Source organism: Octodon degus, unplaced genomic scaffold (assembly GCF_000260255.1).
Source record: "Octodon degus isolate 3935 unplaced genomic scaffold, OctDeg1.0 scaffold00033, whole genome shotgun sequence".
Lineage (NCBI taxonomy): Eukaryota > Metazoa > Chordata > Mammalia > Rodentia > Octodontidae > Octodon > Octodon degus.
In genome coordinates, this window is record NW_004524609.1 from 6,464,244 (window position 1) to 6,481,552 (window position 17,309).

Consider the following 17,309-nt stretch of genomic DNA (forward strand, 5'->3'; position numbering starts at 1 on the left):
TCCAGGTGGATGTTGCTTGGATCTGGCTGCTGTGCTCCACTTCTTTCTGTTGCAGGTGTTACAGTTGAACCCTTTGTGTCTCTCTGGCAAGATGTTCTGCTCCTGAACCAGCTGGGTGGGTCTTGCCTCTAGCCTCTTTGCAGGGAGTTCTGCTGAAGAGTTCTGTGCTGGGCCTGTGCTCTGGGTCTGTTCAGGATCTCGCGGCCCTTGGTCGGTCATCTCACTCACTCGCCGGGCCTGCGCTCTGGATCTGTTCAGGATCTCGCGGCCCTTGGTCGGTCATCTAACTCACTCGCCGGGCCTGCACTCAGGATCTATTCAGGATCCTGCGGCCTGGGTCATCACACTCACTCGCCGGGCCTGCGCTCTGGGTCTGTTCAGGATCCCGCGGCCTGGTCATCACACTCACTCGCCCGGCCTGCGCTCTGGGTCTGAATAATCTTTTTTATTTAGGATTTTTTCTTTTTATATTGTCTTTCATATTCACTTGTGTTGACATTTTATATGCCTGTAAATTCTCAATTCTGATACATGTTTAACATAGAGGAATATTGTATTAATTTCCTATGGCTGTTCTAACAGTCTCCCTAAGCTTGTATCTTAAAACAACAGAAATGTGTTGTCTTACTGTGCTGAAGGTGTAAGAAATCTGAAATTAGCCTAGTAGACGTGAAGTGCACATGTTGACAGGGCTGGTTTCTTTCTGGAGATCTGGAGAATGCCTTTTCCAGCACTGTGAGACTGCCATGCAGGCCTGATGTGGCCGTGTCATTTTTCCTGCTGCTGCCATTGTCACAGTGCCTCCAATCTTGCCGGGGCCCTCCCGCCTCTCCTCAGGAGAATCACAGTCAATTTTTAAGATGGTGGGTTACAGGGACATATATTGCCCATGTTTATTTTATTATTATTTTTTTTATGTGTGTGGTATCCGGGATTGAACTCAGGACCCTGCACTTGCCAGGCAAGCGCTTATTCTACTGAGCTATCTTTCCGGCCCCTTACTTTTGAGGTATATTTCTATTGATGAATTCTTAATTTTAATTTTGTGAGTTTTATTATATTAATGTGTACTTAATAGGAAAATACAATATGTTCTTAATATATAATGAGTGTATAAACATCAACATTTTCAACATCACTTGTTTACCTGCTTTTACAATCTAAAAATAACAGAAATAAATTCCTGTGTGCGCTACAATGAGAATATGAACACAGAAATAAGCCTTGTTTCCATCGCCACACTTCCACATGTGACAGCTGCGTGCTCAGTGCTCCAGCCTTGCCCACATGGACAGCACGTGTGCTTGGCGCTCTTTGCCTGTGTGGCAGGCCATGTATGTCACCTCTCCTCTTTGGTCAGAAGCTCCTGTTGTGCTGCACGCAGTGTGTGCTCAGCAGGACAATGGAATGTCAATAAAATGAAACATCAAACATGTAATGAGTGTTCAGAATAAATATCAACGTCTTCAACATCAGCTGTTTCTTTATTCAATCTAAAAAGTAACCATGGAAATAAATTACCGTGTGAACCACAATGAGATCACAAATAAAACTCTACCACAAAAATAATCTTTACTTCAGTCATCACACCTAAGGCAGTTTTTACTCATGAGAACAGCGTGTTCTGTATACAAGTGTCGCTCACACTGATAGCACAGTGTGCTGTTTTCCTGTCATCTTTGGAAGGGTGTACTTGACAGCTTGCTGGTCTTCCTGTTTCTTTGGGAGGTTTTCGCGATGTTTCTGTTCACTGATCTGCTCCACAATTTTTTTGCGGGGTTCTTTGGACAGATACATGTTGTTCTTCCTCTGTTGTAATCTATCATTTATCAATCCCTGTGTCAATCCTCTAAGGAAATTTCTCCATGATAGTTTGTTCTTGTTATTTTCTTTGTAAACTGTGAAAGTATCTGTGCCTGACATGTTTAGGATCTACTAAGACACAGCTGCTGGCCAAAGCTTTCTTTGGTGTAACATCATAGTTGCTGCATAACTTGTCAACAACATCCGTTCCACCTTTTGTTTTCTTGTGTAATGTGACTATTTCTGGATCCATTTGTGTTGAGGACTGACTTCCAATATTTTTGTTTGATCTTTTTGAGACAGGGTCTTGCTCCATAGTCCAGGCTAAACTTGAATTCCCAATGTAGCACTAGACGACCTTGACCTCGCAGGATGCTCCTGCCTCAGGCCCCCAAGTGTTAAGATTATAGGCATACACTACTGTGCTTGACTTCACTATCAACTTTATCATGTTGCAGCATTGACAATATCAGTATTACTTTGTTTTTCTTCATCATAATGTATTCCAGGCTTGCCTGGAACTCACTGTGTAGTACCAGATGACCTTGAACTCACAGAATCCTCCTGCCTTAGTCTCCCAAGTTCTTGGACTACAGGTGTGTACCACCATGCCCCACTTCACTCTCAGTCTTATTGCCAGGTGTAATGTTGACAGTTTCAATATGGCTTTATCTTCACCATATAGGAAGCCAATGTTATGTCTTTCTGAAATCCAGAGGTTGTAGGATGTATTTCTGTATTGTGAACTTCCAACATTGTTTCAGAAATCTCTAGTTTGTTCCTGTGAATAGTTCCTGCGTTGGTCAACTGGCTTTTTTGTTTTGGGTTTTGTTTGTTTTGCTATGTCTTAGCAAATGTAATACCAGTGGATAAACTCATGAACCAGTTGTCAAGTATGACATTTGGATTATTTCTTTAAGTAGGTGCAGTAAGTCTTTTCTCAACATCATACAGTTTATTACTACATGAAGGAAGGCCTGGTGGCCAAGTTCTAGGATTCCTAAATTCAAGATGTAAAATGCATTTGCATCTACCAGGTTGTATATTTATACTATATTTGGAATGTTCGTTTGGCATATATTGCTGAAAATTTCAACAACCAGGAAATTATGCAAGCTGTTTATCAATTGCTGTGTTCAGAGAGTGTATAAACTGCTTGAAAGTTTTTAAGAAGTGAACAAATAATAGCCAAATTCTCAGAGGTTTTTTTTTCTTTCTTTTTTGGTGGGTCTTTTTGTCATCAAAATATAGGCAATTTTGAAAGAAACCAAATCTCTTTAGTGTCATTATAGTTTGAAAAATCTCAATGCCACATCTTCCACTTCTGCATAAATCCTTTAGATTTTGACAGTTACCATGATAAAGTTGTGAAGGCTTTTAGTTTAGATAATGAGGTGTCATAATAAACTTTTTTGGTATTATTATTGAAACATATAGAATGATTTACTTGTATTTCATTAGAAGCATATTTCAAAACATGATGTAGCTTATGGTTCGATAAAAACAATTTCTAACATTGATTAACAGTGTTGTCATTCTATCTAACCTCTGCCAAGAACCTAATAATATTTTCTGATACAGTTCAAATGTTGGATTGTTCGGGTGCACATGACCAGTTTGTAGCATTTTGACTAATCAGGTATCTGCAGCACTGGCTTTTTCCTCATCTGAATCCGTCTTCTTTTGTATCACCACGGTATCTGGCTAACTCCTGGCTTACATGAGTCAGCTTGTCACTGGGAGCTGAATCACCTGGTGACTCATGTTCAGCCTCCTCCCAAAGCTATAAAAGGGGACTTTCATGTGCCATTATACTGAAATGGGATAATTCTGCAAGTAAAACCAAAAGAAAACATGTAAACACACAAAATTGTTAACAACACATAATGCAGGTAAAGCTCACCCGTTTATTTTGTGACACACGTGCGCATACCTTGTTGTTTGTCATACTGCGTGGGTCAGCACCAAGATCGCTTCCTGTCCTACCCACAGTGCAGCAGCTGAGATGCACACTGGTCTGCATTATGCTAAGTATACATTTCATTAGAATAATATGGCACCCACCATGGGCCCCATGGTGACCTTTGTGACTATACCAGGTCCTGGACCATGCAGAATCCAGAATAATCTTCTATTTTAAAGTTCTTAAGTTAATCAAATTGGCAAAATATTTTATACCATGTAAGGCAGGTTCTGAGGATCATGATGAGGACATGCTTGGGAAAAGGAAGTCATTATTCAAGTTTCTGCAAATGGGACAGCAGATAGCTGATTTTTTGTACAGTTTGTTTGTTTCCATTGTAGCTCCTGGTATCTTTCTCCCAGAGTGGACATTTACAATGAGATCTGAGTTGATAAGTAGATTATTAAAACACAGGTCCTGTAAGTGATACAATACAGAAGATTTGGGGGCTTTCAGAATGCACACTGGAAGCCTAAATTGGTTTCATATTTTTCATGGAATTCTGTTTTGTGGAAAAGCCTTCGGTTTTTCATGTGGACTGCCTATAATTTGCAGATAGGAGTGGATCTTACCTTCTCTGTTCATAGACTGTTGGGGGCTTGTCTTGGTTGTCACCTATTACTGGGATTTAGGCCATCTGTGGTACCTATTAGGAGGGTTGTAGGATAGATGTTTCCAGCTCCGTGAAGCCTTACCCCCTTACTTCTGGCTTTCATAGTCTTTTTCTTCTCTCAATATCCTACTCTAAGCTTATTTTCTATGCACCAGAGTTATTGAAAGCGCTTCTCGGTTGAAAAGGGTCAAACGTCCCAGTCTCCATTCTGTTTGTTTCTATAGGTTTGTTTGTTTTGTACAACATTGCTTTCACTCAAGATCACTTCTTAGCAGTTCACAAAATATGTCTCAGATCACTATGAGAAAAAATTTTATAATGTTTATATTTGAGTATCTTTTCAATTTTACTGAGATTCAATGGACAGATAATTGTATATATTTGAAGTGTAGAACTTGATATTTTAATATACATTGAGTAATTATATTGTTAATTAATCAAATTGCACACCCAATACTCTGCAGCTACCATTGTTTTCTTTTTCTTATGGTGAAGATATGTAAGTTCTGCTATCTTAGTATTTCACATCTTCCATAACTGATTTGTATCCTTTCACCGTTATTTCATCATTTCCCTCTTTCTAAACACATGGCAGCCCCCATTCTATTCTTGACTATTTTAGATTATACTTTAAAGCAACATGATACTCCCTTGTTTTTCTTTTTTAATGCCATAAATCTCCAAAATAAATCAAAGTTCTAAATATTAAAACAATCTTCTGAGAGATATTTTGTAAAACTCTTGAAGACATAGGCGTGGCAGGGCTTTCTGAACAGAGCCACAGTTACACAAGAAATAGCCCTGAGAACCAACAAATGGGATCCTATTGAATCAAAGTTTCTGCTCAGCAAGAGAAACAACCAGGAAAGCAAAGGGACAACCTACATGATGGGAAAATTTTTTTTCAGCTTTTCCTCAAAGTATTAACATCTAGAATATATAATAACTCAACAAATTAGACCCATTTAATGGAAAGATCTAATAAAAATGGGTGACTGAAATGAAGACACCTCTCAAAAGAGTAAGTACAAATGGCCATTAAATACATGAAAATATGTTTAACAATACTAGCTATTTGAGAAATGCAAATTAAAACAACACTGAGATTCCACCTCACTCAAGAGAGAGTGGCTGTCATCAGGAAGTCACGGGGCTGGGACATGGCTCAATAGAACAAGCACTTGCCTGGCAAGGGCAAGGGCCTGAGTTCAATCCCAGTTCCGCACCCCCACACACACAAAAAAAGAAATCAGCCAATAACAAGTGCTGGAGGGCTGCGGGGAAAATGTAGTCCTTTGGTGTTGATGAGAGGTAAATTAGTATATCCACTGTGGAAATCTGCATGAAGATTTAAAAACTAAACATAGAAATCACATTTCACCAAGCCATTCTCCTTTTAGGTCTCTTCCCCAAAAGTTAATGATATACAAAAATGTAAATAAGGAGCAAAGTGTGTAGTAGGTATTGTAAAATAGGAAAAAAGTGTTCAAAAGAAAGGCCAACTAGAGAAGGGAGGGGGAAGGGATGGAAAGGAAAAGGAAAACATGATAAAAGAAGGATAAAATGGAAACAAAGGTTTATAGATGAGAAGCAGTGTTGAAGGGAAGGGGGGGGGATTGAAAAGAAAAAGGAACCAGAATATATCATGTACAGGTACAAATTCCCTATGATGACTATGACCATCATGTGTATATGAATTGTACCAACAAGCTTAATAGAGTTTAATACACTACATTACAGTGACATGCACATCCATGTTTACAGCCATAAACAATTAAATTTTGAAAGCAGCCTACATCCATCAACAGTTGAATGCACGAAGAAGATATTCACACAATAGATTAGTATTCTTCCATTAAGAAGGAAAACTGTGAGGCATTTGTAGGAAAATGGACGCAACCTGGAGCCATAATGTTAAGTGCAATAAATCAGAAACACAGCTTAATGATCACAGTTTCTGTTGTATGAGAAAATAAAGAACAAAATAAAGAACAAAATAAATTATAGACAATAGGAAATTGTGAGAAAGATCTTTAGCACATGGAAGGGCAAAAGATGGAGGGAGAAGAGGGAAATGAGATAAAAAGGGGGGAACGCTGCGTCCCCAGGAGGAATGGGATCATTATGTGCTACAAAGGTGTATGAAAGTTCTCTCTCCATCCATTCATCAATGAATGTTTAGCTTGATTTTCTGTTTCAGCTGTTTTGAATAATGCTGCAGTAAACATTCTTACACAGATGCTTCTGAGATCCTCATTTTATTTCCTTGGCTGCATAAGCAGAAGTGGGATTGCTGATCAGACAGTATCTCTATTTTAAGTTTCCCGTTGTTTTAATTAGCGTTTCTCTGAAGGCTAGTATGTTGTTCTGTGCTGTGGCCATTTTTGTGTCTTCTTTTGAGAACAATGAATTCAGGTCTCTTGCCCATTATTTCATCACGTATTTTTGTGTGCAGTGGGTATCAGGTGTGTGGTTTGTAAGTATTTCCTCCTACGCCGCAAACTGTTCGCTCTGCTGGTTGCTGCGCGTGCCATGCACAGACCTTGTGCTTAGCATTTGGCACAGCACTGCTTGTCCCGCCTCACCTTTGCCGGCTGAGCTCTCGGGGGCCATCTAATCTGGTTATTTTTTGAATAATAATTAATCTATATATTAAATTTTATTCCTAAAATCAAATTATTTTTGACCTAAAGACAATATATTCCCAGTTACAGGCATGACATGTTACTAACCTTACAAAAGGGCACACAACAGGAAAAACTCAGATGATAGTATTTGTGAGAATGAATAGTCATGGTGAAGATCAGGAAGCACTATAAGCACTAATAAGTGCTTGCTGTATGGAATAGGGAGTTAAGTGATACCGCCTACAGTTGCTGGGCGAAGGTTTCTTATTTTATTAAAAGCTATAAAGGTAATCAATACAGGAATTAAAACGGTGATGTATTTATATTTTGAAAATAGTGAAGAGGAAAAAGTAGGTGCTATAAGGTGAATTTTTATCTTTTGTAGCAGGCAGTTAATAGATAGTGAATAAATTAATACACATTCAATATATAACAGTATGGTGATGATCATTAGTAGGTAAAAACAGACATCTGAAATAATCTGTAGCATAATTCCTTCTAGAAAGTGGGTTACACATGGGAAACCAGAGCAGTATTGTTTTCATTTAAGACACCCCCCGTATTTTAGTTTGTTTGATAATGTATAGTTTTGGAGGATCCTGGGGATAAAGCCACGGCCTTGCACATGCTGTGCCAGTGTCCCACCTCTGAGCTAAATCTAGAGCTTGATTGTGTGTATTTTTAAATTTAAAAAATAGGGTGAAAAATTTTTATAAGAAACTTTTACCAGGGGCTGGGGAGATGGCTCAATGGAATAAGCTCTTCCTTGGCAAGCACAAGGGCCTGAGTTCAATCTCTGGTTCCGCAAGAAAGAAAGAAAGAAAGAAAGAAAGAAAGAAAGAAAGAAAGAAAGAAAGAAAGAAAGAAAGAAAGAAATTTTTACCAGTGCAGTGGCTGGATTTTTCTTTCTTCTGTTTATAGTTACTCTTCTGAGATGGCATTCAGAATTATATTCATATAAATTACTCGCTGACTAATTTGTAATGAATTTTGCAGAGAAATTTAAAGATATTTTTTAATATTTATACCTTGTATCTTATATTATGACATGCAGCCTACTTGTATTCTGTGAAAGATCCTTTTTCTACCACCATGTAGTATGTTTTAACAATGGCCAATACATTATTTCTAATGTTGATTTAAGAGAGATGCATACATTTTAGGTTTAGGAAGATACTCATTTTGAGTAATTATTGGGGAAACAGTTAAAGTATGATAAAGTCTACCCATGCTTCACATTTGTGATCATGCATTCTAGACAAAGATTGGTGCTTTTTGTGATGCCAAAATAAAGAATAATCCATAGGCATAATTTCTTCCATATAGATCATACATTAGATAATCCCCATGACACAATGTATTACATTATTAGGAGTTGAAGATATTAAAATCTAGGTAGCACAGTTAAGAATAACACTTTTCCAAGCAATGGCCGCAACTCATCCACATGGCTGACACTGACAAAGGTTCTACAATCTGAGGTACAGGATCTCAGGATAAATCCTCAGGGGATTTCACTGACCTTATCAGACCCAAAAGCTACAACTCTTGTTGCAGAGGCCCTGCTTTACCTTGGTCTTAACCTTCCAGCAGAAAAGTATAAAAACGAAATATAAGAAGTAAAGCCATGCTGTTATTTTGAGCTGTAGGGGACTCAGGTCAACAACTTCTGACATTACCAGTGAAGTGGAAGACCCAATACTATTATGGACTACTGAACTCTTTTAGAATATTTTGCTGAGTTAACACACCTATAATATTCAAATAACGGAACTTAACAAAAAAGGGGATACAGATGAATGTCCATTTTGTATCTGTGTATGTAAAGTGGTTAGGGTAGATATATAGTTACATTCTCTTAATGAATAGAGGGATTTGTTCTAATGGTGTTTGTAAATAGGATATCAAGTTCGCATCTTGTACAGCAATTAACCACTAGGAAGAATGTATGCAATGTGTTAATTATTGAAACTGTCCTACCAATTTGGTTTGAAACTGTCTCATTGCTATTTGTTTCTGAATAAAATTATGGAAAAATAAATAAATAAATAAATAAATTTCCATGATCTTCAAAAAAAGAATAACACTTTTCTCAGCGGATGAAAGCACCTACTTAGGCAGATGCAGGGACCGGAGGATTTGATCCCCAGCATGCCGTGCCGGCCCCACCCCCTGGGGCACGCTGAGACAGCAATTGAGACTGGGCGTGGTGGCACATGTGTATAATCCCAGCACTTGGAAGACTGAAAACAAGAGGATCACTTTGAGTCCGATCAGAGTAGTGAGATCCTGTAGACCTGTACTAAATACTTAAAAAACAAAAAAGTAAGCATAACACTTTAAGAAACATGAATTGCATGGAAAACAAATAAAGGTGGGAATCAATAGGAAATGGATTGAGTCAGACTTAATAAATCTCGAACACCCTGTTGAAATATAATTTCATGATGCAATAAAATTTGAAGAAAAGCACAATTACAGGCATGAGTAAGATGGCATTATTTCAGAGATAACTTGCCGGCATATGGGAAATAGCCCCATCTGGAAGAATCCAGCATGCACTTTTCCTATAATGTTATTTTAGATCTCTTTACAATTTATTTAGTATTGTTATGCAAATTGAATCTGTTTTAGTGATCCAGCTGGCAACTGTCAAATGAAACTTAATTGTGCTCAGTGAAAATGTTACTGAAAAACTAGCCAGGCATTTTGGCACCTGCCTGTAATGCCAGCATGTTTGGAGGCTGAGGCATGCTCAAGGCCAAGTTGGGAATACAGTGTGGTATGAAGGCCCTGGATTCAATCCCCAGTGCCACAGAAAATTAAGTAAAAATGTTTTAAAAATACTTTAGTGAAAGTAAAGCCCTGTAAACATTTCTGTAAGATCTAAGAACAGGATGCTTTTACTAACTCAGATCTGGTGCTGTGAAATGGAGGAAGCAGGTGAAGCCAGAGGGGCCATGTGCCAAGTGGATGCTGGCTGCTTGTGGGTTTATAAACTAAGTGCTATCCTTTTGAGCACTCATTTGATCACTGTCAATAGAAACAATAACCCATATATTTAGTATGCAGATTGCAAGTCTCTAAAACTGCTTATAAACTTCCAAGGTGTACAGAACATATGTGCACAAATATGTACTCCTGCAAATATGTAATGTTCTTTTATTATGCAGTGTTATGTAAGTGATGTAGCATGTATTCTGCATAGCACTTTAATAGTATCTACTTTATTGTACACATACAATTAAAATTATATAGAACTGGAAAAATCCTTTTCTTGTAACATCAAATTAGTATTGATATATACTCAAATTCAAGGTAGCAAAGCCTCTTTATCATAATTTTCTGCTAATAAAAGGAATATACAATTTATGATTTCTTTGATCTTATTGGTAGCAAAGCTTCTGCTTCCTTATTGGCTAGTTCTTGGTTTTGAAACTGCATAGAATAAAGGTTAGGTCATGAATGTAGTTCTGTATCCATGGCAACATACATTTCTATTTCAACACTTTGCAGGTAGTTATTTTCACTTGTAGCAGTAACTTAAATTTAAAGAGGGAATGAATGGTTCAACAAATGGCCTGAGAATGAGTCCAGCAATCTCAGTTCTCTTAGGGGGTCACAGTGGAAGGAGACTATAATTAATGGTCCACATTAATGTCTAGCTCCTGAGGAGCTAGACATTAATGTGGACCATTAATTATTAGAGAGGCAGATCATGGGTCAGAGATTTAATTAGACCAGTTTTAAATGAAGAAATTCAGATCAAAAGGTGAAGCAAAGAATATCAGCAGTTGAGATAGATAAAACAAAAACTGGAAAGGATGAAATTACAAGAAACCAATAATCTGGTCACAGAGATAGTTTGGAGAAAATGTAACCTTAATCTGAGAGTATAAATAAAGTCAAGAATTCGCACCCCACACTTTAAAGTGAATAAGTTTTAGTGATTTGAGGGTAGCAGAGCAGTTTAGTCAGGTAAGCGTGATAGGCCCATGGCCAAAATTCAGGACTATGAGACCATTTGGAAGCAAGACCTTTTTAAACCTGGGCTCACCCTGAGCTCTGTAAGGAATGGTTCCATGAGTGGATGGGAGAGTGCAAATTTGTCCTTGAGGTGAAATGCACGTGAAGAGGTGAAAGGGTTTCCATATTTAGAAAATTTGGTTAACCTCCCTCAAGGGCCAGGGAAATGGCTCAGTAAAATAGGTGCTTTCCTGGCCAGTGCAAGGGCCTGAGTTCAAATCCCCGGTTCCACCAAAAAAAAAAAACATCTGTCTCATATGCTGTCAGATTTCCTTCCCTGTACACTGGGTAAGTAGAGCATGCAACTAGGAGGACACCAATGACCTTCTCTAGGAGGCATTGGAAACTGGTTGAATACTGATTGAAGGGAGTTTTAGGTAATTATGGTTTAAGAGGAGCTATTTTATAATGCCAATTATAAAGAGAATTAATGTTTATCAGTATGTATTTATTAAAAACATTAGCATATTGGAAAGTGTTGCACTAATTAAAACCACTTTTATTTTTGGTTATTCCTCTCTATATTTAGTTGCAACATTTTCCTTGGGTTTTGAAAATCTGTGTGTATTCATGCTATAGATATAAGTGGCTTTTGTTCTTATTTCATTTAAACGCTGTTATAATTAGAATCAATTTGTTGGTAGCTAGGTGTTTGAACATAGTTGCATAGACTTAAATTTTGTAACTGTCTGGTGTCACCCAATGCAAGAATATAATGTTGAAAATATTTTAATATGCCTAGTAAAGTGAATTCTTAAGAGTAGTCAGATCCTAATATAACTTAAACCCTTTATTTTATACTAACATTCTGATACCGTTATTAGTCACACACTGTACCTTTGATTCTAATGCCTACGTGCCAGTTTTTATTGTGAAACGTTTTAAATCTTTTAGATATATATTCGAGTATATTTTTAAATAGCTCTTTAATGTTAATTCTTTTAAGAGCTCAACTAGAAAAACTGATAATAAAATTGAATAAAATTTTAAAGTAAAAAGCTAAATAATGAAAAGTTATATATTTATGTTTTAACTAGTGGCAAATAATTTTAACATGAGTTAAGATAATGAATTTTGGGTATTATTTGCATTAGTTTTGCCCATTTAATTTATTTTATATTAGGTGAGATAGAGGAGCAACTATTGAATAACATATCAGTGTGGCTGAGTCTCATGGGTTACTCTGTTGATGCGGAAGTTATCTAGCTGATTCAATATCATTATTCTCAAGTGGAATATTTCCATTCATATGACTCTATTTAAGTCTAGAAAATATACAGCCTACATTTGTATTTTGTTATGCTATTAATTATGGAATTTGTTAAAAATAGTCCTAGATGGTCATATTTAGTATAGCAGGTATTTCATTTGCAAAGTTCCATAATGGGCAAATTTCCATATTATGAACCTTCTTTCCCCCCTTTTAACTTTAGCTTAACCTAAAAACAGATTTTAAAGTTTTCTCACTCATTTTCTTTAAAACTATTTTTAACTAGATGATTTGGGTGGTTCTTTTAGAATAAAAATAAAAATTTCCCCATCAGCCATGAATCTTGAGCAGCACTGACATCCCTCACAGAAAACGAGTGCACCCAGGGTGCTTGCCAGCGCACGCGGCGCGTGACATTTGTACTTTTTCCTTTGAAGTCTTTTGCTCTCCAGAAAGACATGTAAATTAATGAGGACTTTTCTTCTATATTTGCGCCCTGTTTGTTGTTTGTTGTCATTAATCTGTGTTTAGCGTGCTTTGTTTCTTTGTAGGTAAAATATTTGTCTTTCTTGATATTAGTCCTGAGGGCTGGGGAGATAGGTTAGTAGTATAAGCGCTTGCCTGGCAAGCCAAGGGCCTGAATTCAATTCCCAGTTCCACCAAAAAAAAAAAAAAAAAAAAGACAGTTTCTTGACATTACTCCTGAATAGTATGTTTCAACAGTATGAATTACTCTAAATTTTCCTTGCCTGGGTCCTCTTCTTTGCCATGTGACCTAGGGGAGCAATGGCATACCACTTGAATTTGTGTATAGAATTTCTTCAAAAGCTACTTGTTTTGATGCTTTGTGGGAATTTAAGTCTCTTACTTGTTGGGATGGAATTACTTCAACAGGTCCACAAGGTGGACTAAGGATTTTATTTTTAACTATTAGGTCAAATAACAGCTGAGGAAGAGCCTAAAGGTGCAAATGCACTTTAAAAAAAAAAATCTCTAAAACTTTGTAGAATCCTAGTAGTTGTTTAATTATTTTAAAGGTAGATTTACTGTTTCCATTTCTAAATATTTCTTAGTCACTTGAGAGATTTCAAAAATATTTTCCACTTGATAAATACAGATATTTTGAGTCAAGAAAATACTCTTTGCAGCTGAGAGGTAGCAATTTAAAAAAAGAAAAGATGCTCCCCTGGGAATCTGCAGACCTGCTTTCTGCCCAGACTTTTCTGTGACTTTCTGCATCCTTTCATGTTTCTCATTTCTCCTGTTGTCAATTTCCTGTCTTCCCTGTGACATGCAGGGCACACCTGAAAAGCCACGACCCTGTAAAAGTACTATAAAATTATAGATTTTGTTCAAAAACTCATAACAATGAAAAAACAAAAATAATACATCAGCTAATATCTGATTTATTTAACATTTGATTTAATTTTAAATTATTGTTAAATAGATCTTTTTAAAGGATAAACATCTACCATAAACAGTTATGTGTATGATATAATCCCAATGAAGTAAATTGATATGTTAGACCTATCCAAAAACATTTCTTCTTAATATACCACTGTTTTCCTAATATTGACTTTTCAATGTATGCTGTCCTTTAATATCTAAATCTCCATTTTCAATAGCTATATTATATTTTTAGCAAAATCTCAAAAATTCATATTTCATTAAATATATTTTTTCATCAAAAATAAAATTATGGGTTTTTTTGATAGAGTGAAAGTTCTAGATGAAGGAGAAAGTTTGCCTCATTAGTAACCTAATGGAAGAAACAACCAAATGTAATTGAAAGAATATCTTTTATTCATATTTTATTTTAAAACTATATTATCAATGAATTATATAAAATAATATCATATTCATAAATTATATATCATGACACACAGATCTATCTTTTTATGTATTTGGTACAAGGTCTCACTATGCAGCTTGGATTTGTAGTGATCCTCCTATTTTAGCTTCCCCAGCGCTGGAATTATAGGCCTGCGCCACCATACCCAGACTTGGTGGCTGGCTCAGCACACTTGGGGGCAGGGCCGGCATGGCATGTGGTGCCAGGGATCGAACCCCAGTCCCTGCACTTGCCTAAGCAGGCACTTGGTCTGCTGAGCTATCTCGCTGGCCCTCAGATCTATCTTCTCATTTCTTTTTCCTTTTTTTGTGTGTATGTGTGGCAGAACTGGGGATTGAACTCAGTCCCTTGCGCTTGCCAGGCAAGCACTTATTCTACTAAGCTATCTCCCCAACCTCTTATATCTATCTTTTTAAGGCTGGGTCAAAGGACATATTTCTCTCTCAAAATTATTTAAAAGCACCAACAAGTTATTTTTGTCCCTTTTCCTTCAGAAGTTGACACTGCCTTTACTGAAGGTTCTATCTCTCAACATTTTTCACCTGACAGAGGTTTCCGTGAGGTTTTACAGACATATAATTAAGGATAAGTTTCAGATGAGTTGTACAAAAAAAAAAATTTTAAATATAAAATATGTAGTAATAAATACATTGAAGCTATTTTTATATTAAACTCATTACAACCTAAGTTTATATTTAGAATCTAAGGGGCTGGTGAGATGGCTCAGTGGTCTAAAGTACCTACTTAGAACAAGCTTAGCAAAGCATCAGGGACCGTGGTTCAATTCCCCAGCACCACATGCCAGCCAGCCCCGCCCCCTGGTGGGCTGCGCTGGCCACACACACACACAAATAAATAAAAAAAAAAATCTTTATATTTAGAATCTAAAGAAAAAGAAAGGGGTAAGTATAGAGAGTTTAAATGTATCACTTCCATTAAAACAGTAAGTACCAGTGATTCCTTTTCGTATTATTTACAATATATCCATCTGATCACCATTAATTTATCCTAACCCTAAAGCCTTGGACATATACTATTTCATGGTGATAATTAGAACTTAAAAATAGTGACCATGGATTATTTCATGCCCTGGAGTGCTTTTAAAATCTTCAAATGAAGATGAAAGTAGTATAGATGTATATATGTACTTGCCATCCTTAGTGTAGTACACTCATCTCTTGCTGTGTAATACTCATAAATGATCTAATTGTCTCCTTTATATATAAGCCAGGCAGACTAGCTCTACCTTTCACTCCTGTATGCCTGAGGTAAAATAGAAGTTGGAAGTGATTAAAGGATAAAAAGCAAAACAAAAACTAAAAAGACCCCTTAACTACATAGATGAATATTTAACTATGTAGATGGATAGAGTAAAAGTCTAACCTTTTCTACATTATGTAACCAGCCCATAATTTAGTTGAGCACTTTTCTTTATTATCTAAAGAGAATACAAAAAAAGGGAAGAGAACATGTTAGTAACTATACAGAACTTCACCAAACAAAACAATAGGAATTTAGTAATGGTTGCCATATTGTACAATGTTGTCTTCAAATGAGTTGTTTAGATTACCAGGTATAAGTATGCAAAATTGTTTTTAAAAAGTTATAAGAATTTTAAAAAGACAAGACAAGAAAATTAAACATCAGCTGCACTCCTCTGTAGACCAGGAGAAATCAGCAGTAGTATTATCGAAGCCATCCTACATACGTTCATATTCTCCCGCTGTGCTCCCTCCCACACCTGTCTCTTTCATCCTAGTTATAGTGTTTAGGTTCTTACACTAGTAAGACAATAAATATGATGTTTGAACATTCAGGTCTGATTTATTTCTCTTACGAGTACTATGGTCTCTGTTGCATCCATTTACCTATAAAAGCCTCAAATGTATCCTTTTTTAAAACAAAGTAATACTGCATTGTATAAAAATGTCACATCTTCTTTATCCATTCCTCTGTTAATGTTACATTTTAGTTATTTCCAAGATTTAGCTATGATGAATTGTGCTGCTCTAAACATGTGTGCACATATATTGCAGTGGTACAATATTTTAAGTTCATTTGCAAAAACTATCCATGAGAGAAATAGCTGGGTTGAATGGGACCCAATCCTAGCTTTCTGAACAATCTTCACACTGATCTCTGTAGTGGTTGTACATAGTCTACCTCCAGCAGGGGGGGAGGTTCCTATTCCCCCATAGCCTCTCCATCATGTATTATTGGTTGACTTCTTGATGATAGCCATTCTTTCTAGAGTAAAGTGGAATCTCAGTGTTGTTTTAATTTGCATTTCTTGAATTACCAATAATGCTGAACATTATTTTCACATATTTATTTGCCATTTGTATTTCTTCATCTGAAAAGTGTGTGTTCATCTCAGATGCCCATTTTTGGATTGGGTCTTTGCACTTTGACGGGCCTGAATTTTTTTAATTCTTTCTATGTTTGAGACAGACATTCTTTGTCAGAGGGACAGTCAACTATAATTTTTTTTCTCAGTTCATGGGCTTTCTTTTTATTCTGTTGGTGATTTTTTTTGACATGCAGAAACCTTTCAAAAGAATAAGATACCAGTTGTTGATTCTTTGAAGTATTTCCCATGCAGTTTGGTTTTTATTCATGAACTCTCTACCTACGTGTATGACATTATGATACCTACTTGGTTTTTCCTCCAGAAAATTTAGTTTTTCTGCTTTAATATTTAATCTTTGATCCATGTTGACTGTAGTTTAGTGCATGGTGATAGGCATGGGTCTAATTTTAGTCTTCAGCATATAGAAAGCCAGTTTTTCCAGCACCATTTATTAAAGAGACTATCTTTCCTCCATTGACCATGTTTGGCACCTTTGTCAAATATAGGGTGTTTGGGTATATTTCTAGTTGTGCCTGCATCTTGTAATGTATTCCATGAATCTACAGGTCTCTGGATTTTTTTGTCAATACCATGATGATTTTATCACAGTAGCTTTGTAGTATAATTTCAAATCATATTATTTTTGTTTCCCATGATTGCTTGGGCTCTTCTAGGTCTCTTCTGGTTCCGAATGAATTTTAAGAATGTTTTCTCTAGATCTGAGAGGCATACTAATGATATTTTCATTGGGATTGCATTGAATACAGATAAAAATATTAGGAGTCTAGAAATTTTTACACTATTAGTTTTCTTATGCATTTGCAAGGAATATCTTTCCATTTTTTAATTAAGACTCAATGAAAAA

At 36.4% G+C, this 17,309-nt stretch overlaps 1 protein-coding gene across 4 annotated transcripts in view; it reads left to right on the forward strand.

Annotated features, from left to right (window-relative positions):
* The window catches only part of Cep112 (centrosomal protein 112), a 722,997-nt gene that overhangs the window by 422,631 nt on the left and 283,057 nt on the right, over window positions 1-17,309 (forward strand). The gene's annotated exons all lie outside the window — the stretch shown is intronic.